Consider the following 7,467-nt stretch of genomic DNA (forward strand, 5'->3'; position numbering starts at 1 on the left):
AGTTTTGACGTTGCGCGCAGTGTACCAAGCTGTTGCATTCATTTGCCTCTATCTCTCTAATCATTTGTGCTTTTTTTAATGGATAGTGTATTCTAATCCAAATTCAACAAAAGTTTAAGCTTTTTCATACGATTTATAGTTTTTGAGTTTTGACGTTGCGCGCACAAGTAATTAAAATTTTCCGGCGTGTAATTTAACGCAAATTGCGCTACGCGTTCCCAAGCTGTTGCATTCATTTCCTTCTATCTCTCTGATTATTTGTGTTATGGTGCTACTTCTTTTTAATAAATATTTTATTCTAATCCGAATTTAAAGAAAGTTTAAGCTTTTTCATACAATTTATAGTTTTTGAGTTTTGACTTAGCGCGCAAAAGTCATTGAATATTTCCGGTGTGTAATTTAACAAAAATTGACTTACGCGTTCACAAGCTTTTGCATTCATTTGCCTCTATCTCTCTTATTATTTGTGCTACGGTGCTATTTTTTTAATGGATAGTGTATTGTAATCCGAATTCAACGAAGGTTTAAGCTTTTTCATATGATTTATAGTTTTTGAGTTTTGATGTTGCGCGTACAAGTAATTGAAATTTTCGGGCGTGTAATTTAACGCAAATTGCTTAAGCGTTCACAAGCTGTTGCATTCATTTGCCTTTATGTCTCTTATTATTTGTCTTATGCTGATACTTTTATTTTAATCCACGGTGTATTGTTTTCCAAATTCAGCAATAGTTTAATCTTTTCCATACGATTTATAATTTTTGAGTTTTGACGTTGCGCGTACAAGTAATTGAAATTTTCCGGCGTGTAATTTAACGCAAACTGCGCTACGCGTTCACAAGCGGTTGCATTCATTTTCCTCCATATCTCTTATTATTGTGCTATGGTGCTACTGTTTTTTTTTAATGGATAGTTTATTCTATTCCAAATTCAGCGAAAGTTTAAGCTTCTTCATAAAAGATATAGTTTTTTAGTTTTAACTTAGCGCGCACAAGCAATTGAATTTTCCCGGTGTGTAATTTAACGAAAATTGTGTTACGCGTTCACAAGCGAAACTTTCTTGTGTCCCAAATGTAACGTTGGAGCCCAGTCAATATTAAATGTATCCCAGCTTTAAGCCGCTCTTTCTGAAGCGAAGTGCCTTTTGCAAACATGATCATGCTCTAAGATCTATTCGGTGAGGTCGTCACGACTTATGGCTGAAATCCAGCGCGATCTTCTCTCCTCTGAAAATTCTTAAGCTTTTTCAACTTGATTTGTAACGATGGAGGGCACCCTTACAAAGTATATCCAAGACAGAAAACAAAACGGAAAATAAGTTGTTTTTGCCATTTGTGTCCATTTTGTAGTCTAAGCTCACCGAGAGTAGATAACGGTAGCGACGCAGAGGAAGAACCCCATAGGAAATCTTAAAGACGCCATGCAAGGTAAGAGATGTGTTATGGTGCGTAAGACGGGACACTTTTTTTCTTTTTATGAAAGGTTTGGTGTTGTCCGTTTTGTGTAGTGCACTGCTTGCTAGAATGTTCTGTTTGTAACAACAAGCAAGAAACAACGTTAACGACACCAGATGTTTTACAATTAATTGGCTGCATATACCCAAGAAAGTGGTCTAGTGGTAAACCATACGGCAAATATTCAACAATTTTTCCACGAGCGCGCGATGGATATGAGATGATAATAGCCAACGAGGCGCTTATTATCATCTCAGATATGTATCCAACAAGCGCAATTGGCCATTGCCACTTCCATCATCCAACAACCATAACCGCTTGACCACTGAATAAAATCCAGTGAATTGCATTATACGATGATCCAGTTTTTAATAAGAGCTTGTTTATACAAAGAAACCGATTACTTTAAAAATTCAGGCTGCGTTCCATTGATCTTCTGTGTTTAAGCCAAAACTTGGGTGATATATGTGCAAAACGTTTGCCGCAACACGATATTCAAGATTCATTTTGTATTCCGTTAACTCTAGAAACCCCTTATGAGGGATTTTTAGCAGACGTGGTATGTATTTTTATTCCAGAAAAATAATGAGATAGCAAGCAATCTTCGAAAGTAATCGAGATTTCGTCTTACCGCTTTTGAAGGTGTTGTGTGTCAGTGACTGAGAAGTTAATAGGAATACAGAAGTTTTCAATTCTATTTACAGGAATAGAGCTGAGGATGCTGTTTGCTATAATCGCCCGTGTTTGTGTTTGTCTTTTCTCTGGACACGTCAAAGGCTCTGTAATCACAGGTATGTCAACTATTTTGCAATTATTTGCTTGAGTTGGCCAGTTTCACAATTCTAAGTAGTACCACAGTGAAAAAAAGAGAAATATCAACATATGCGATTTAACCCGTGTATTACATTTATCGTTGTTTAAGGAACAAATAGGTGTAAAGTAAACCAGGAAGTGACGTTAATACTAATGAACACCCAGTACTATGTCTCGCCTACTTAAGTTTATTCTTTATGTTTTGACAGATGCTAATAGCTTTTGAGATTTTTGGAGAGTATTCAGACATTGTCGAAAATGACATTCTTACAATGCAAAGATTTCTAGACGTCTCCGGATTTTTGTACTCCAGGGGTTGGCAGGTGTGAATTCCCACTAGTAAAAATGGATTTAAACAAAAGCAAACCAAGCTCCGAGGATAATTCGAAGGTTGCCTATTCTTTTCCGATTTCTGAAAATGTAGGAAGCTGGATTTGCCTGTCAGAGATCGATATTTCCAGAAAATATCCACAATCGGAATCCCGGCGGATCCAGTGTTGATCGAAGGGAAGCACTTTCAGCCTGACTGTTTACCTGCGGTCGAATCCACAGATATCTTGTGTTATCTCGTTTTGGAGACAAGCTTCTACACTCATTATTTGACATCTGCTGCTACTTTTTTTAATCCACAGTGTACTCTTTTCCGAATTCAGCGATTGTTTAATCTTTTCCATGCGATTTATAGTTTTTGAGTTTTGACGTTGCGCGCAGTGTACCAGCTGTTGCATTCATTTGCCTCTATCTCTCTAATTATTTGTGCTATGGTGCAACTTTTTCTTTTAATGGATAGTGTTTTCTAGTCCCAATTCAACAAAAGTTTAAGCTTTTTCATACAATTTATAATTTTTGAGTTTTGACTAAACGCGAACAAGTCATTGAATATGTCTGGTGTGTAATTTAACGAAAATTGGGTTACGCGTTTTACAAGCGGTTACATTCATTTGCCTCTATCTCTCTCATTATTTGTCCTATGCTGTTCATTGTTCTTTCAATGGACAGTGTATTGTTTTTCAAATTCAGCGAAAGTCTAAGCTTTTTCATACAATATATAGTTTTTGAGTTTTAACTTAGCGCGCACAAGCAATTGAATTTTTCCGGTGTGTAATTTAACGAAAATTGACTTACGCGCTCACAAGCTCTCGCATTCATTTGCCTCTATCTCTCTTATTATTTGTGCTATGGTGCTACTTTCTTTTTAAATGGATAGTGTATTCTAATCCAATTTCAACAAAAGTTTAAGCTTTTTCATAACTTAAAATATATAGTTTTTGAGTTTTGACGTTGCGCGCACAAGTAATTGAAATTTTCCGGCGTGTAATTTAACACAAATTGCGCTACGCGTTCACCAGCTTTTGCATTCATTTGCCTCTATATCTCTTATTATTTGTGCTATGGTGTTACTTTTTGTTAATGGATAGTTTATTCTAATCGCAATTCAACGAACGTTTAAGCTTTTCCATACGATTTATAGGTTTTAAGTTTTGACGTTGCGCGCAGTGTACCAAGCTGTTGCATTCATTTGCCTCTATCTCTCTCATTATTTGACCTATGCGGCTACTTTTTTTTAATTCACAGTGTATTGTTTTTCAAATTCAGTAATAGTTTAATCTTATCTATCCAACTTATAGTTTTTGAGTTTTGACGTTGCGCGCACAAGCAATTGAATTTTTCCAATGCGTAAGTTAACGAAAATTGACTTGCGCGTTCACAAGCTTTTGCATTCATTTGCCTCTATCTCTCTTAATATTTGTGCTATGGTGTTACTTTTTTTACTTTTAATAAATAGTGTATTCTAATCCAAATTCAACGAAAGTTTAAGCTTTTTCATACAATATATAGGTTTTAAGTTTTGACGTTGCGCGCACAAGTAATTGAAATTTTCCGGCGTGTAATTTAACGCAAATTGCACTACGCGTTCACAAGCTTTTGCATTCATTTGCCTCTATCTCTCTTATTATTTGTGCTATGGTACTACTTTTTTTTAATGGATAGTGTATTCTAATCCAAATTCAACAAAAGTTTAAGCTTTTTCATACGATTTTTCGGTTTTTGTGTTTTGACGTTGCACGCAGTGTACCAAGCTTTTGCATTCATTTGCCTCTATCTCTCTTAATATTTGTGCTATGGTGTTACTTTTTTTACTTTTAATAAATAGTGTATTCTAATCCAAATTCAACGAAAGTTTAAGCTTTTTCATACAATATATAGGTTTTAAGTTTTGACGTTGCGCGCACAAGTAATTGAAATTTTCCGGCGTTTAATTTAACACAAATTGCGCTACGCGTTCACAAGCTTTTGCATTTATTTGCCTCTATCTCTCTTATTATTTGTGCTATGGTGCTACTTTTTTTAAATCGATAGTGTATTCTTATCCCAATTAAACGAACGTTTAAGGTTTTCCATACGATTTTTCGGTTTTTGTGTTTTGACGTTGCACGCAGTGTACCAAGCTTTTGCATTCATTTGCCTCTATCTCTGTCATTATTTGACATATGCGGCTACTTTTATTTTAATCCACGGTGTATTGTTTTCCAAATTCAGCAATAGTTTAATCTTTTCCATACCATTCATAATTTTTGAGTTTTGACGTTACGCGTACAAGTAATTGAAATTTTCCGGCGTGTAATTTAACGCAACAAAGTGCGCTACGCGTTCAGAAGCGGTTGCATTCATTTTCCTCCATGTCTCTTATTATTTGTGCTATGGTGCTACTGTTTTTTTTTTAATGGATAGTTTATTCTATTCCAAATTCAGCGAAAGTTTAAGCTTCTTCATAAAAGATATAGTTTTTTAGTTCTAACTTAGCGCGCACAAGCAATTGAATTTTCCCGGTGTGTAATTTAACGAAAATTGTGTTACGCGTTCACAAGCGAAACTTTCTTGTGTCCCAAATGTAACGTTGGAGCCCAGTCAATATTAAATGTATTCCAGCTTTAAGCCGCTCTTTCTGAAGCGAAGTGTTTTTTGAAACACGATCGTGCTCTAAGATCTCTTCGGTGAGGTCGTCACGACTTATCGCTGAAATCCAGCGCGATCTTCTCTCCTCTGAAAATTCTTAAGCTTTTTCAACTTGATTTGTAACGATGGAGGGCACCCTTGCAAAGTATATCCAAGACAGAAAACAAAACGGAAAATAAGTTGTTTTTGCCATTTGTGTCCATTTTGTAGTCTAAGCTCACCGAGAGTAGATAACGGTAGCGACGCAGAGGAAGAACCCCAAAGGAAATCTTAAAGACGCCATGCAAGGTAAGAGATGTGTTATGGTGCGTAAGACGGGACACTTTTTTTCTTTTAATGAAAGGTTTGGTGTTGTCCGTTTTGTGTAGTGCACTGCTTGCTAGAATGTTCTGTTTGTAACAACAAGCAATAAACAACGTTAACGACACCAGATGTTTTACAATTAATTGGCTGCATATACCCAAGAAAGTGGTCTAGTGGTAAACCATACGGCAAATATTCAACAATTATTCCACGAGCGCGCGATGGATATGAGATGATAATAGCCAACGAGGCGCTTATTATCATCTCAGATATGTATCCAACAAGCACAATTGGCCATTGCCACTTCCATCATCCAACAACCATAACCGCTTGACCAGACGTCGTATGTATTTTTATTCCAGAAAAATAATGAGATAGCAAGCAATCTTCGAAAGTAATCGAGATTTCGTCTTACCGCTTTTGAAGGTGTTGTGTGTCAGTGACTGAGAAGTTAATAGGAATACAGAAGTTTTCAATTCTATTTACAGGAATAGAGCTGAGGATGCTGTTTGCTATAATCGCCCGTGTTTGTGTTTGTCTTTTCTCTGGACACGTCAAAGGCTCTGTAATCACAGGTATGCCAACTATTTTGCAATTATTTGCTTGAGTTGGCCAGTTTCACAATTCTAAGTAGTACCACAGTGAAAAAAAGAGAAATATCAACATATGCGATTTAACCCGTGTATTACATTTATCGTTGTTTAAGGAACAAATAGGTGTAAAGTGAACCAGGAAGTGACGTTAATACTAATGAACATCCAGTACTATGTCTCGCCTACTTAAGTTTATTCTTTATGTTTTGACAGATGCTAATAGCTTTTGAGATATTTGGAGAGTATTCAGACATTGTCGAAAATGATATTCTTACAATACAAAGATTTCTAGACGTCTCCGGATTTTTGTACTCCAGGGGTTGGCAGGTGTGAATTCCCACTAGTAAAAATGGATTTAAACAAAAGCAAACCAAGCTCCGAGGATAATTCGAAGGTTGCCTATTCTTTTCCGATTTCTGAAAATGCAAAGAAGCTGGATTTGCCTGTCAGAGATCGATATTTCCAGAAAATATCCACAATCGGAATCCCGGCGGATCCAGTGTTGATCGAAGGGAAGCACTTTCAGCCTGACTGTTTACCTCCGGTCGAATCCACAGATATCTTGTGTTATCTCGTTTTGGAGACAAGCTTCTACACTCATTATTTGACATCTGCTGCTACTCTTTTTAATCCACAGTGTATTCTTTTCCGAATTCAGCGATTGTTTAATCTTTTCCATGCGATTTATAGTTTTTGAGTTTTGACGTTGCGCGCACAAGTAATTGAAATTTTCCGGCGTGTAATATAACACAAATTGCGCTACGCGTTCACAAGCTTTTGCATTCTTTTGCCTCTATCTCTCTTATTATTTGTGCTATGGTACTACTTTTTTTTAATGGATAGTGTATTTAATCCAAATTCAACGAACGTTTAAGCTTTTTCATAAAATATATAGTTTTTGAGTTTTGACGTTGCGCGCACAAGTAATTGAAATTTTCCGGCGTTTAATTTAACACAAATTGCGCTACGCGTTCACAAGCTTTTGCATTCATTTGTCTCTATCTATCTTATTATTTGTGCTATGGTGCTACTTTTTTTTTAATGGATAGTGTATTCTTATCCCAATTAAACGAACGTTTAAGGTTTTCCATACGATTTATAGTTTTTGAGTTTTGACGTTGCGCGCAGTGTACGAAGCTGTTGCATTTATTTGCCTCTATCTCTGTCATTATTTGACATATGCGGCTACTTTTTTTTAATTCACAGTGTATTGTTTTTCAAATGCAGGAATAGTTTAATCTTATCTATACAACTTATAGTTTTTGAGTTTTGACGTTGCGCGCACAAGTAATTGAAATTTTCCGGCGTGTAATTTAACGCAAATTGCGCTACGCGTTCACAAGCTGTTG

Source organism: Pavona decussata, unplaced genomic scaffold (assembly GCF_977016875.1).
Source record: "Pavona decussata unplaced genomic scaffold, jaPavDecu1.1 SCAFFOLD_110, whole genome shotgun sequence".
Classification (NCBI taxonomy): Eukaryota; Metazoa; Cnidaria; class Anthozoa; order Scleractinia; family Agariciidae; genus Pavona; species Pavona decussata.